Source organism: Peromyscus eremicus, chromosome 16_21, assembly GCF_949786415.1.
Source record: "Peromyscus eremicus chromosome 16_21, PerEre_H2_v1, whole genome shotgun sequence".
NCBI classification, from domain to species: Eukaryota; Metazoa; Chordata; class Mammalia; order Rodentia; family Cricetidae; genus Peromyscus; species Peromyscus eremicus.
This window is the reverse complement of record NC_081432.1, coordinates 58071330-58086738: the sequence shown is the minus strand read 5'-3', so window position 1 is coordinate 58086738 and position 15409 is coordinate 58071330. Positions and strand designations below refer to the sequence as shown.

Sequence of the window (15409 nt, the reverse complement as noted above, 5' to 3'; positions counted from 1 at the left end):
TGTTTCCGTCTCTCTCCCTCTATCACTTTTCTGCAAAGCTCGGAACCATTACTCTCTCCGCTGAGTCGCGTCACTGACAAGCTGAAGCTCCACCAGCTCCCATTAGGCCACTCTCCTTTATTTCTTTCAACTTGGGAGGAGGGAAGGCTTTGTTTCTCAAGCGAGTAGCAGGAAAGGGCTCTCTGGTCCTAGTGCCTTCACATTTTCTGCTGCAGATGGACTCCCCGGGGTGAGTAGGGATGGGAGAGGGGTGGAGGGAGAGCTGGAAGGTTCTTTGGATAACCATGTTACCACATTTTTATTGACCACTGCTGCTTTTGTTTATGAATCACATGACATCTGTTGGGAGCTGGGCCAAGTATAGATGTACAGTTTTCGTCTCTCTTGAGTGAAATCACCCTCTCCTTTAGGCAAGACATCAATCAGGGACACAGGAGAGGAAAAGGAAGACGCACAGGGGGGTAAAAAGTTAGCACAGGGCTGAGGCCCTGGTATTGGATGGAGTTGACTTAGTTTAGATCATTTCATCTGCATGCATAGGAAGACTCGGGTTTGCATAGAGCCAAAGTGACTCTTACAACAGACTTGTGCAGACTCGCTTGCATTTCGGGTCCCTTTGGGCTTCCATCCGACCAACCTTTGCAGTTGAAGCAGACTTTTGTTCCTTCAAAGAGCTCCAGTGGTAATGGAGGGATGGCTCAGTCCTCAACAACACTGGCTGCTCTTGCAAAGGGCCCAGGCTTGTTTCCCACATCTACACTGGGCAGATCAAAGCCATCTATGACTCTAGTTACAGGGGATCTGATACCCTGTTCTGATCTCCACGGGTGCCGGGCACACACATGGTGCACATGCATGCACTCAGGCAATCACACACACACACACACACACACACACACACACACACACACACACACAGAGAGAGAGAGAGAGAGAGAGAGAGAGAGAGAGAGAGAGAGAGAGAGAGAGAGAGAGAGAGAGGAGAGAGAGGAGAGAGAGAATAAGAGAAACAAATCTTTTATAAGAAAGAAAGGGCCCCAGAGGACAATTGTAGCTGCAGAGACACAAACCTACAGCATTTTCTTATCAGGGTATGTTCATACACAGATTCACCATGGTAACTGCTGTAAACAGCCCTGAGCAGATGACTGCCCCATGGGCTGGTCCTCAGTGTTTGCCATTCCCACATGTGATGTGGAAGAAGGTTATGCTGATCTTGTCACTTCAAGCATTTCCATCAAATGGCATTCTAGTTCTTTCCATTCTGCAGAGAAAGAGGTAGGAGCAGAAGCTGCCTGGCTGTGCAGCTGTGTATTGATCTTAAGCCAAAGGCAGGAATGAGACCCTGCTTTATACCGGATTAAAATTCAGTCCAGTCCAGTTCTTTCCTCCTCTCTGAGCATCTCTGTGAGTTGTAACTGGTAAAGGAGTAACATGGAGCCAAGGTGGGAGGTTCTGTATAAACATTAAAGAGAACAGAAAATCCCTCCTGTCAGCGTGTGGAGAAACAGGAAGGAACAGGCAGCTGGGGACTGTCAGGAGCTGGAGGAACTCAGCAACTCCTGACCTGACTCTTGGCTGTGGGGCCATGCACCCAGCACTACCTAATGGGCTAGGAGCAAGTGTCTCTTCTACTCCCCAGGCCCATCCTGGAGCTCATGTTGGGAAGACAATTGTTTTGTAGGGTTATGGGGGCCAAATTGCACAACTTCTACCTTATCAATTGTTCTCTTTGATGTATAAAATCCTTCTCAAGATACACAGGACCGACCTTCCTACAAGCGAGACTTGAAGGTTTTGTTTTTTTCTCTAGAAAATAAACTCCTTTGGATGGAATCTATGTGTACTGTGGCTGTAGACAGGCCTCTAGTCTGTCTACCATGGCCAGGCCTCTAGTCTGTCTGCCATGGCCAGGCCTCTAGTCTGTCTGCCATGGCCAGGCCTCTAGTCTGTCTACCATGGCCAGGCCTCTAGTCTGTCTACTGTGGCCAGGCCTCTAGTCTGTCTACCGTGGCCAGGCCTCTAGTCTGTCTACCGTGGCCAGGCCTCTAGGCTGTCTACCATGGCCAGGCCTCTAGTCTGTCTGCCATGGCCAGGCCTCTTTGTCCACCTACTGTTTGTCTGTAACATGGACAGCTCAAATGCTAACCTCTATCACTATCCCCAGAAGGTCACTTTTGAGATGCTTTCTGGTCCCTGTCCAAAGGGCTACACAAGATACACAAGATACTTGCAGATGATGTTGGGTGAGAAATAGGTTCAGACCTAAGTGTGTACCTCATGCAAACACCAAGCAAAAGTTCCTTAACTGTCTAAACGTTAGGTTTATAAAACTTTATTAATAGGAAAAAATAATGATCCCTTAGGATGACTGGGAGAGTGTAAACTATTTAGGATAGACCTGACACACAGAATGTGACAGATTATAGCTCTATGTTGAAGCTAAAATTGTTTTAAAACTTGTATATCTGTATATCATTTGCAGGCAAAGCTTGGCTTAAATTAATAAAATAAATAGGAACCTAAAATTTTGAAAGAAGATTATTTGCTTAACCAAAAGGAAAACCCACAGAGCATATTTAAAAACAAAACATGCTTCGGAATATTTCAATTTTTAAATGAATTAACCCTCCTGTGTAGTTCAAAAATCATACAATACATGAAGTTCACTTCAAACAATATATAGCACATAGAATTTCTAAAGTATTTACATTACTATTATCAAAATTTTAAATGAATACTTATAAAGCTAAAATCAGCTAGGGTATTCACAAAAAGTAAAGTATTAAGAAAAAGTTAAATTATACAATAAATAAAAAACTTAGGTTGTACTTCTGTTTACTAGGGTGTATATGTATGGGGTCTGTTCCAGGGCTCATAGGAATAAAAATAATTAGAAAGATGTGCTTCTAAGGAAACTCCAGTTCACCCTACAATACTGCTCAAAAGAGATAGTGTGAATGATAGGGGACTTTAGAGGACCCATATCATCACTTGCTGTGTTTGTGCCCTTCCCTTTGACTTTCCAGTTGTAGCTTGGGTTCTAGAACTGAAGGAATCATGGCAGTGACAGTGGTGTCATGCTGGCAGTTCCTGTAGTCTTCTTCAGCTTCTTTCTGGAAACCAGGTGCAAACAAAACAAAGTCCAGTAAGATGGTGAGAGCATGTCACCTGGTCCCCGCCCACTCCAGAGAAAGTTGTACCACTAGATGTCTTGAAATACATAGGCATGCTATAAGATGCAGGATGTTTTCCCTTAATTGGAGGCAGCCTTCAATGGTATTGTACGAACAAGAGTAGTTGATAGGATTGTAACCAAACACTACACAATTGTGATCTAGTTGACAAGTGGGTCCTCCTTGATTGTAATGACTTTGGACCACACTCAGTTAAACTGTAAAAGTCAAGTTCATCAATCTGACACCAGCCTCATGGCATTAAAGGTCAGAAGCAGCCCTAGAGTTTCTAGGCTTCTTCCTGCACCATATGTACTACAGGAAGTAAGACCTTGTATAATAAGGTTAAGTAACATCCCATCATCCCCCGGTGGCTGTATACGTGTGTGATCTCACATCATCTTGTGTCAGTCTAGAAGAACATGCACCACCCAGAAGCAGCCAGAGTGGTTTCTCAGTGGTTCCCGTGAAGAAGCAGGTTAGGACAAAGCAGAGACCAGAAGACTGTGTGCAGCCCAAACTGTAGCAGGGCTTTAACAACACCCATCACCCATGAGGCTGGACATATGCAGGCACTCACGTGGCTTCACGAGATTCTAATTACTTTTCTGGAGGTCATTACAGAATACTCTGTAGATAATTATTGACCTTCACACTGTATTTCATGTAATAATTCTGCCTCAAAAAGAAGAAAGACTCCTTATTGACTCTGATGGGGGGCTGTATTCTCTTCCTAGCCTGGAACCTGCCGGTTCTCTCCACTTCTGTAGCTCCCTCCCTCCCTCCTGCCTGACCTCCTCTGTGGTTGGAGGTGGATGGGGCTGGTGCACACACTTCCCGTGGTCTTTTTCACCTGCTCTCTGGAGGCCTGGTTACTCCACACAGGGAAGAATCATACATGTTGACTGCTCCGTTACTTTGGAGAGGCCACTAGGAGTTACGTCAAGAATATTTTCATGGCATTTATGACTTTCCCATAAAGTTTTTTTTCCCTGAAAGTTCCTTTTTTCTCTTTAATCAAATAGTCTTGAATCTCTTTGTTATTTATCTTAGTATCAAAAGTAATTCTACTCACCTTCACAAAGCTGTTGAAGAGATTTCCATTTTAATGGCTCTCAGAGCTATGATATTTCTTCCCAAAGTCAGCAGAGTGGCATTAGCCTAATAAATAAGGTCACTGAAAATTATTTTGTCGCTACTACAAAATATAGAAATTGCTGGGGGTAGAGGGATGACCCATTTGATCACTGGAGATCAGTCAGGAGGATAAGCTCATATAGTTTAAAACCCATTGGTGTTTGATACAGCTTGTTTTTTAAAAAAATATCCCTTATGACCCAGTCCCTGAAATCTCCTGAGTTCAGTTTTTGAAATCAGTAGTTCCAGCAGTGGGTCACGTCCATGTGAGCATCTATTTCTACAGAACAGCTCGCTACGCCCAGGAGGGAGCAGCGCCTTCAGGAAGTTTAAAAAGAAACTCCAGCAATTAATACTAATAAAGCGGAAAGTTAAGACAACTTTAATAAAACACCAGCGATCCTCCGCTCTCCCTGCAGCCCCACCCCTGTATTAAGTACCACCTGTCTGGTGAGCACACCCCTGCCACTGCAGCCACGGGCAAGTAATTAAGTTCGATGGAGCCACTTTTATTTCGAAGAGGGGCCCTGTTTAAAGTCATAAAGGGGGAAGTTATTAAATTTAATGGCCCCTAAACAAAGACACGTCCCACGTGTTAACAATGGCATGCTCCATATCCCTCTCATCATACCGGTGGTGATTGATCCAGGCATTTTCAAATTTGTAGGTCAGAGTTCATCTTGCTTTCCCTAAAAATAGTCTGTCTTCTGACAAGAGCAGATGTGTTTTAATCCCACTTGAACCTCGGTTTACTCTGGTACCGGGAGTAAAGATTGCTTTTCAGTCCTACTCTGTCTGTTGGAGAATGTTGGCCCAGACCGTAAGGCTGAGTAAGCCTGTTTGCATGACTAATTGCAGTTATTTGTAGTTAGCCTGAGGTACCCCAGCTCAGAGTGTAACCTATGTAGGTGGTTTGACTCTGATTTTTTTTTTTTTTTAAATACAAGGATCTTGTCAGTTGTTGCTGGGGCAGGGTGGAGATGTAGGTATGGGTGGGGCTTACCTCTGACACTTATACAACCTCCAACACATAGAGTAGTTAAAGAGAGGGGTCATGCTTATACAGAGATGGCAAGCACATGGTCACACATTTTCCTGTAAGATCTGACACAACCTTCTCTGACAGACATCCACTCAGGAGTGGGCGATCCTTTCACCAGATGTACTGATTTTCTCGGGACACAGCGGCTGCTGTGGTCCAAGAAGAGCAATTTAGGTGAGGAAATTCTGATTTTAGTCCCCATGTCACCAAAGAGTCTCTCTACTGTTCTCGGGGCCGTCACCTGCCTTCCTGTGCCTTAGTGGTGCCGTGGAGTGAAGGAACTCAGAATTGCTTGTCCACGTGTCTCAGAATTTTACAAGGAATAAGACAACATTAGGACTTACCAAATGAGTGTCCGTGAGAAAACTAAGTTGTATTATTACTTTTGAAAGAAGAAAAGATGCTGATATCTATTATTTAAATTACTATCTGTTTCACAACAGTTTCACCTTTAACTACCAGAAGACTAGGAACAGGGATCTTGCATATCCTCCGGCCACCACCCACTGACGACTGTCCCTTACATCTTGAGTTATTACAACTGTTAAGATCCACTGTTAGGAAATGAGCCCAGAGTCTGCTTGAGGGTTCCTTCACCCTTGGTTTTGCACAGTTCTGTGGGTCTTGCCAATCCTATAATATCCACCATTGCACACAGATACAGACTAGGTTTCCTGCCCTGAGACTGCCCCCTGTACCACCTACTAGCCATTCTTTTTTTTTCCTTCTGATCCTCTAGAAAACATAGATATTTTTACCGTTTCTGCAGTTTTTAAATTTTTGAAATAATTGAGATTTAAACATATATGGTGGACGAACGCTATTGCATTTTTAAAAACTTAAATACTCTCCTTGTCTGCATCTCCTGATTTTCTTTTGTCACTGACTCTGTTTGTGACATTTTTTGTTGTTGTTGTTGTTAGAAAAACTTTCTATCTACCTTCCTACGGAAGAGTATCTGTCCTAGCCGTGGTGATGGTGGCCAAATGGATTTTCATATACTCAGTCTGGCTTGTTTTTGCTTCAGTTTTTAAGACCTTTCCACTAGGGCTGGAGAGATGGCTCAGTGGTTAAGATCGCTTACGGCTCTTGCAAAAGACCCAGGTTTGGTTCACAGCACCCGCCTGGTAGCTCGCTCAACATTGTAACTCCAGTTCCAGGGCCTCCAACACGATCTTTTGGTTTCCACTGGGGAAACAGTGGGTGGATTCCTGAGGCTCTCTGGCAGGCCAGCCTAGCCTCATGGGTAGGAGACCCTGTCTCAAAAACACGGAGGAAGGTTCTTGAGGATTGATATCTGAGATTGTCCTCTGACCTCCACAGGCACGGACATATCTTCATGCATACTCCCCTCACACATATGTATGCTCTTACACAAGAACACAGGCACACACATGCAACACACACACACACACACACACACACACACACACACACACACACCACCACACATACACCCCCCCCCCATACAGGCCTTTTTCTTAATTTGTCCCATAGACAAACTCCTTTAGGGGATCACTCATACAGAACTGACTTAGTTAAAAATCACAGTCCGTTTATCTTCTTGCTTTGCTGTATTGGTTGTTCCTAGGTCAAGGTGTTCCCTTTCTCTCTCAGAGAGAGGAGAACCCAGAGCTGCCTCCCACCCAGGGCCAAGGCTCTCAGAGCTGCTGTGCAGGGCTCTGCAGCTTCCTCTCGGGCATCTGATCTCTAACTCTGCCCTTAGCAAACTGTTCTCTTGTCTACACTGCACCCGTATCATCTCCGTACTCTTGACTGTTCCTCTCCCATGTCCATATCTTTCTGGGAAGATGTACACTGCATGCTTACCAGCTTCTGAGGAAACAGTGGCCCATCACTGCTAGTTATAGAAAAGTAACAGGGCAGCTGGATGGTTGTTTGAAGTCAGCTCTGGGATTGCATTACATACGGCTTTCTTTACCCACAAAGGCAAACTTTTCAAGGACAGCAGCTATGTCTTACATATTCTTGGACCATCAGCCTACCACAGTTTCTGGCATGGAGTTAGTGCTTAGTATAGTGCGAGGAAACGTCTACCAATGAGAAAGAAGATAGACAACCCTTGGGACTTACACCATGGGAGGGGAGAACCGACTGACTCCTGCAAATTGTCCCCTGACCTCCGCATGTGTGTGTGTTTGTGTGTGTGTGCGCGCGTGCGCGTGCATGTGTGTGTATGTGTGTGTGTGTGTACGCATGTGTGTGCGTGGGGGGGGTGGGATTCATGCAGAGACACACACACACACACAAATGTACTTAAAAATTAAAAAAAAAGGGAAAAAGAAGGAAAAAGGATTTTGCTCACCTGGGACAACAAAAGAAGCGTAAACGAGAGAGACTTTTATTGCTGATAAAGACAGGAAATGGCATGGCCAGAGTGTGCACAAGCAGTATATATTTTTATCTCCAACTCTTTCTGCAATGTGTTTCATATTTGGAGCACATATCAAGACTACATCTGTTTCCAGAACTTTCTGCTAACAGTTAGTAATCATGCCAAAACATACTCTAGGTCCAACTTGAAACCAAAGGATCAAATAGAATTTTTGATTTCTAATTTTGAGTCTGACATTAATTATAGCCATCATGCAATAAAGTGTCAGAGGCTCTTCTGAGAAAATGATGGAAGTTACATGAACTCAATTGTAAACTGCATGAGAAGCTGTTCTTCCAGAACAAAGCAAATGATCCGTTCTTGACTACTGTCATTTCTCATGAAACCGCACCCTCCTGGGGCTGAATTTTCCTCATACGTCTCCTTGGCTTCTCACACCTTCCTGTGTGATAAGGCTTCATGTTACCCTAATGTCCTGGTTAGTGACCTCTGGGTGTGCTACAGTTTGTCTGTGTCCTTCTTTGTGCCTGGTACTCCGAGTCAAACTCCATCTTTATTCTCAGCCTCTGGGCTTGCAGGCTACAATGGCTATTTGTTTAATTCAGGTGGTTTCTGCCTGCTAAGAATGCCTTAGATTTGACTAACACCCTGTGCGCTGTGAGCCTTTTACATGTCTTCCTGGGAGGGATATCTTCCTTCAGTTTCTTCAAGTCAACTCAGTAAGTGGTCCTCATGTCCTTGAAATGTGCCACGGCAGGCGAGGAGTAAAAGACATAGGAAGCAGAGTCTGTGGGGGAGGCATTCACTCGTCTCATCTAGGAGACATGACATGGACAGCTAGGAGATACATCACAGTCATGTTGGGATGCAGCCCAGGATAGGCCAGCACAAGCCAGGGATGCTCAGAATCTTAGTGAGGAAAGACTTCTTTGGATCTATTAACTTATACTTGTAACCCACTTAGAGCCAATGCCTTTGGGAATTAAAACAAAAACACCTCAATTTTTTTTTTTTGTAATTAAAGGTTATCCTTTTCTTCTGAATTGTTTCAACAGTTATATTTTTAACTTTAAAAATTGCCTATATTATGTTTAGCTTCATAATGATTTTTTCATAATGATTTTTAATATCTTACAAGAATATATGGGATCTTTCTTTAGCTAGATTGAAAGCTCCCCTAAGCCCAAGGCCTACGCTTCTAATCCTTTGCTATCTCCCTGTAACTCTGGCTAGATGGATAGCTCCCCTAGGCCTCAAGCCTGACTCCCTAATCCTTTTCTGTCTCTCTGTAATTCCAGTGTCCACATTCTGCTTACATATGCCCATGGGAAGCCCTTAGCTTCAGCAGGAAAGTCTGCCCAATAGTCAGTGCTGTAAGCATAGGGGCTCACCATGCTGAGGGTTAGCTACATGCTAATGTGTCCAGAAGTGGGGTCCTATGGGAGATGAACAACTGTTGCCATTTACCTGAATTTCATATTCTGTAAATGCATGTATGTTCCAGCATGAAATACAGTGTGGAATCAGCCAGTGTCTTTGATAAAGTGAAACAATACCGTTCACACTATGCTTTAACAGGCATGAGCCCATACACTTGTAAGTCACTCCAATTAGAATAGATGGACTTGCCAATATTCTTTACATGTGTCTGAATCTGCTCTATGTTGCTGTGATAGGCACCATGACCAAAAGCAGCTTGGGGGAGGAAAGGGTTTATTTCATTATATACTTCCAGGCAATGGTTTACCGCTGAGAGAACCCAGGGCAGGAGCTGATGCAGAGGCCATGGAGCTGCTTACTGGCTTGCTGCTCATAGCTTGCTCAGCCTGCTTTCTTATACATCCCAGGACCACCAGCCCAGGGGTGACACTGTCCCCACTGGACTGGTCCTCCCACGTCAAACCTTAGTCAAGAAAGTGCCCTACAGACTTGCGCATGGGTCAATCTGATGGAGGCAGTCCCTCAGTTGAGGTTTCCTCTCCCCACAGAGTCCCCACACAGCACTCTAGCCTGTGTCCAGTTAACAAGAGCTACCTAGAACAAGAGGCATACAGGACCATGCATTCTAGAAACAACAGAGACACTGGAATGACTTGCTCATGGCATTACCCTCTGCTTCACTGAGCATTGACTTCTGTGGAAATAGGGCTTGTTCACTGCTGGTAGAGATTGTGGTAGAGATTGCTCGTCTTGCATTAATTACTTCAGAGCTCTCTCCAGCCAAAGTGGTCATGGTTCCAGCTGCCTGCGCAATTAGTAATAATGCTATAGTTAATAGAATCATAATGACAACTAAAACTATAAACACACCCTACCCTGTGCCAAGGAGAGCATGGAGTCAATAACCAATTCATCCATGCGGACATAGTAAAGCCATGCATTATTAAGAGGAACTCTTTCTGAATAAAAAAAAAAAACTGTGAAGAAATAAAAACAGACTTAAAAAAATTAGTAATGGTGTTGTAGTCATCATTAATTAAGAAAACAACCCATAAGCTCCCAGCCTGTACCTTGGGAAAACGCTGTTTAATCATCATGGTTTAAAGGCACATGGAGAATCTGCTACATGAGTCTAAAAGGGAAGAGTTTTGTCCTCCAGGCAGTTAACAGAGAAAGTTAAAGCTTCCTGACCTTAAAAACCTGCAGATGTCAAAAGAATCCCTTGAAGGGTTAATAAGACTTCCCGAGGTCTCTTTAATTTAACAAGTGGTTGAAGCCTCTGAAACAGGCAGTACCTCCCAAAGGGACTTTGAACCCGGCACCAGCGCCTCAATCAGATCATGTTGATGTGATCTGTCAGGAAAACGTTTCTTCCATGGTCCAGGCACATGACACAGCCATTGACCAACCGTAGCATCATTGAGAGTGTACTGAGCACAGGACTTGTCTGGGATTTGATGAACTCTCTTTTGGGTATGCCTCTGGGTTCTTGGGCCAATGGCTGAATTTCTAAGGGTCTTAGTTTTCCTCACTTGTGAATAGAATTTGTTGGGCTTAGGTTTCTTCCAAGGTAGATCATAGAGCTTTGGATGTTGGTGAGTGTAAATTAAATCAAGAAAAGGTAGGATTTTCCTTTCGGGAAAGATGTAGTTATCACAATGGCAAACCAAATACACTGTCAATAATCACCATGAAGGCTAGGGGTAGTGATTCATTCAAAAACACAATTAACATTAACAAGTGCCAATAGACATCAAAGAAAACTGTGTTTTGGTTCATCAACTGATTATGATGGTTAATTAATACCCAAAACAATGAGCATGCAGACCTTGTTTCCTGATTCCAGCTTTAGGGCCTGGTATGCAGAGTCTAACAGTGTGTCGGAATCCATAGACAGACTGAGCACTGAAGATTTAATTTATATATATTGGTTTTTCGAGACAGGGTTTCTCTGTGTAGCTTTGCGCCTTTTCCTGGAACTCACTTGGTAGACCAGGCTGGCCTCGAACTCACAGAGATCCACCTGCTTCTGCCTCCCAAGTGCTGGGATCAAAGGCGTGCGCCACCAACGCCCGGCCTAATTTTTTTTTATATTAAGGAATTGAATTTTACATGACTTTATGTTGTTGACCTGTGTTCATCATTTTTACTTTAAGAATGGATGTGACAGAAATGGAAGAACAGCTGATTCTCCTATGAGCTGCAGGACCTTCCTACCACCCAGGAATCAAGGCAGGAGGATCTTTTAAGTCCACAGACTTGAGGTTAGCTTGAGTAACATAGCAAGACCCCTGACTCAAAAACGACAGTGACAATAGCAAGACAAACAAAGGAAAGCAACTAACTCTTAGGAAAAAAAAAGTGAGACCAGAGCGCACGCCTATGCTGGAGAAATGAGCTAGAGTTAAGGAAAATATGATTCGAATCCTAACACGGCTCCTCTCACTGAGCCATTGTGTCATAGTGTTTTAGAGTCACATGGTAAAATGATTCTTTCTTTATTTTTGATTTTTTAAGACAGGGTTTCTCTATGTAGCCCTGGCTGTCCCAGAACTCACTCTGTAGACCAGGCTAGCCTTTAACTCACAGAGATCCGCCTGCCTCTGCCTTCTGAGTGCTGGGATTAAAGGTGTGCACCACCATGCATTCCTCTTTAACCGCCGAGTCAACTCAAGTCCCATAAAAATATTTCTTAACGTAACTTATTGCCAGTGTTAATTCACTCATCCATTGAACCTATTCTACTCATAGGAGGGAAACTGATGAACAGGGCAGACAACTTTTGTATTGTCAGATGGCATAGTGACTAAACACTCAGCTCTGGGAACTTACTCCTGAATCCCATCCACGGTGAGGACACTTAGCTCATTTAGGCCAGAACAGTGGTAAAGCCAGATTTCAGTGCAATGAAAGGCAATTGACAAGGTGCATTCTGGGACAGAAATGGTGTTGTATGCACTTTCTCTTAAGTGCAGGTCATGTGTTTTCAGATCTCTCATAGGTTTACATACCAGTTCCTTTGGCTGCCTTTAAGATCAGCATGTAGGTGTGGCTAACCTGCCTCTGCTAGTGCTCACTAGTTGACCATGCTGGGAGCATGTGGCAGTGCTCAGGAAGCGAGGAGAACCCTGGGTAAGGAGCTAATAGTGACTTCAAGCCCTTGAACTGGCCTCCTCCTTTTGAGAAAGTCTCAGCGGGGTGAGTGTCGCCATGTGAGTGTCAGGGATAGGACTCAAAAGGTGGGAGTGTATCCTCAGTAGAAGGGCCTTGAACTCAGAAGAGTTAGGACCTGACTTTGTTCTAAGCAGGACCTCATAGCTACAAGCTAAAAATGAAAGGAGAAGGTTTAGATTGGCAGGGCTCCAGTAGCAAGCTCCAGTCCCCCTCAGGTTCTTTGTGCCCCAAAGAGATTTTCCTCATGATGACAAAATTTTCATGGCCAAGGCACTTGCGACCCAGCCTGACAACGTGTGTTCGATTCCCAGGTCCCCTATGGTTAAAGGAGAGAACTGACTCCCACAAGCTGTCCCCTGGTTTCTATCTCTGAGCCATTGTACACATACACACACACACACACACACACACACACACACACACACACACACACACACACTAAAGTAAAGGAATGTAACACAAAATAAGACAATATTCTTTCTCCTAGAACCTTCAGTTGGGGGTGTATTAGTTGCTTTCTCCCTGTTGTGACAAATACCTGACTTTAGCTCCTGGTTCAGAAGGATTCCTGTCGTCATGGTGGGAAGCTGTGGTGGGTGGAGCCAGAGGCAGCTGGTCATAAGACTTCTGTACTCAGGGGTCAGAGATGAGTTCAGGCGCTCACTCACTTTCTCCTCTAGACCCCAGCACATAGAGTAGTACCCCGACACACAGTTAAGGTGGCTTTCTCCATCTCAACCAACCCAGAAACTCTCCCACAAACATGCCCAGAGGTTCGCACCTTGTGAACCTGTCAACATACAACTTGTCAAGTTGACAATCAGAACCAGCCATCCAAGACGGTGAAAGAGAGTTTCAGCTTAAAAGAGAGAAAAAAAATAAAGAAAAAGGCAAAACCAGAATGGCAAATAGAAGATAGAGTCACCCAAGAAAACAGAGCAAAATGCAAAGCCTGGGTGACTATCAGAAAGGGGTGTTTCTTTCCTGAGCCAGGATGTGTACATGTTGTTGGTACAGGTGCGAGTATTAACTTCCCTCCTCCTAAGATGGGGAACTGGACTTGCCCATTGAGTCCCACCCCGGCCATCAGGCTTTGGTACTGACCCTTCTCTATGTCACTGCAAAAGGAACAAGTAAAGATCTGCTCTAAGGAGCCTTAAAGTAGGAAACCGAAGATGTGTTGTTTCACTCTTTGCAGACTTTATTTTGTATTCTTACTTTTAAGATGTATGTATGTATGTATGTATGTATGTATGTGTGTGTGTTTGTGGTTTTATAGTTACTAGCATGGATGTGTGTGTTTTGTGCATGTGGGTGTGCATAGAGGCCCAAGGTTGACATCAGGCGTCTTCACAATCTTTTATTTAAATTTTTTATTGCTTGCGTTTCATATAGCAATATGATAAAATTTATTCATTTTCACCCCAGTCCCTTCTCTTAACCCCCCTCTCCCACTACCATCCCTTTTCTCACCTTTAGTTTTTTGAGATGGGATCGCTCACAAACTGGCTAGGCTGGCTGGCCAATGAGCTTCAGAGATCTGCCCGTGTGTTTCTCCCTCTGCCTTTCACACTGTGGTTATGAGCATACTGCCTGGCTTTGTGCATGCGTTCTGGGGATCAAACTCATGGCTTTCTGCTTGTTTGGCAAGCCCTTTACTGACGACCCATCTCCCCAGCCGTCTTGTAGGTCTACAAGCTGCTGTTTGAAGTGTAGGCTTTAGCCTTGCAGAGCTGTGACTTAGGCCTGCAGGTCCCCCAACCACAGGTCCCCCCAGGAGGGAGGGTCCATTGCATCGTTCTGTTCCTTTTTCATCATTTCGGTTTCTTCCAAGTGAATGTGTCCTAAAAGAATCTAACATTTAAAAAAGGTTAAAGTTCAAACTGTAAGGCACAGAACTTTGGGCTAAAGGTTTGAAAAGAATCTTTCTAAAGGACTTATACCAACAGATAAAGGTGTAGCAGAAGAACACAACTCGGAGCCATTCATGTTGAGAACAGTTACGTAGGAACGAGGCAGGCAAATGTAGGCTCTGATCCTCGAAAGCCATACACAGATGAGCATGGAGGGAAAACAGGAGGATAGGGAGATTGGTGGACAGAGATCCTGCTTGTGTGCCCAGACACATCACAGTGCTCTTGACAAGGCCAAGGGCCCCGGGGCTCACGGGAAGCACTTTCAGGCGCCTCTCAAGCTGCTGTCTTCTGAGGATGCTCCCCAGAGTTGGTCCAGTCAGGGAGGGCAGAGATTCAGGGTACAGCAGAACCTGGAGAAAGAGCCTGAGGATCTACCGGGAAGAAGGAGGCATTTTCAGCCCTAATTCAGGAACTTTATAGAGTTAGAAAATTGAAAAGACCCAAGACACTCAGGTCATCAGAAACGATAGCGTTTCTAATCATGTAAACCTTAGAGATAAACACAAAGCATCGAAGAGAAATGGATTGTAGAGAAAAATAGGAAGAATCATCATAGCCACTAAATAACACTCAGTCCACGGAAAAGCTTAGTACATTTGAGCCCTGGTATCCACGAGGTTCTGGAACCCTCTGTGAATACCACAGATGCCCATTCCTTTGTATAAAATGGTGTTCTGCTTGCCTGTGACCTGCTCACGTGTTCCTGCGCAAGCAATTTCTAGATTGCTTGCACTATGTTGTAGAATGGAAATGCTAGGTAAATAACTGTTTTGGCTATATTTGGGGACAATGGTGTCTGAGTATGCAATAGAAAAATTATGGGACTGGGGAATGGCTCAGCAGTAAAGAGTATTTGCTTCTTGCAGAGGACCCTGGTTTGGTTCCTAGTACCAATGCCAGACAGCTCACAAAATGCCTGGAGCTTCAGCTCCAGGGAGTTCTGATACCGTCCTATGGCCTCTTAAAGCACCCACATACACGTGGTGTACATCCTGACACACAACTAAAAATAAAATGTAAAAACAGCATTTTTTTGTTGTTGTTGCATGGATGCAGACCCATGGGTGGGGAGGACCAAGTGTTTTTCTGTTTACATGGTGCCCCACTTTCTTAGACGTGACTCCATTTAATTGGCACAGCAGCTTCCTGGGGGATTGATATTCTCATA

At 44.3% G+C, this 15409-nt stretch overlaps 1 protein-coding gene across 3 annotated transcripts in view; it reads left to right on the top strand.

Moving 5' to 3' along the window:
• Positions 1 to 15409, top strand: part of Runx2 (RUNX family transcription factor 2) — a 212207-nt gene that overhangs the window by 178161 nt on the left and 18637 nt on the right. The window lies entirely within an intron of this gene.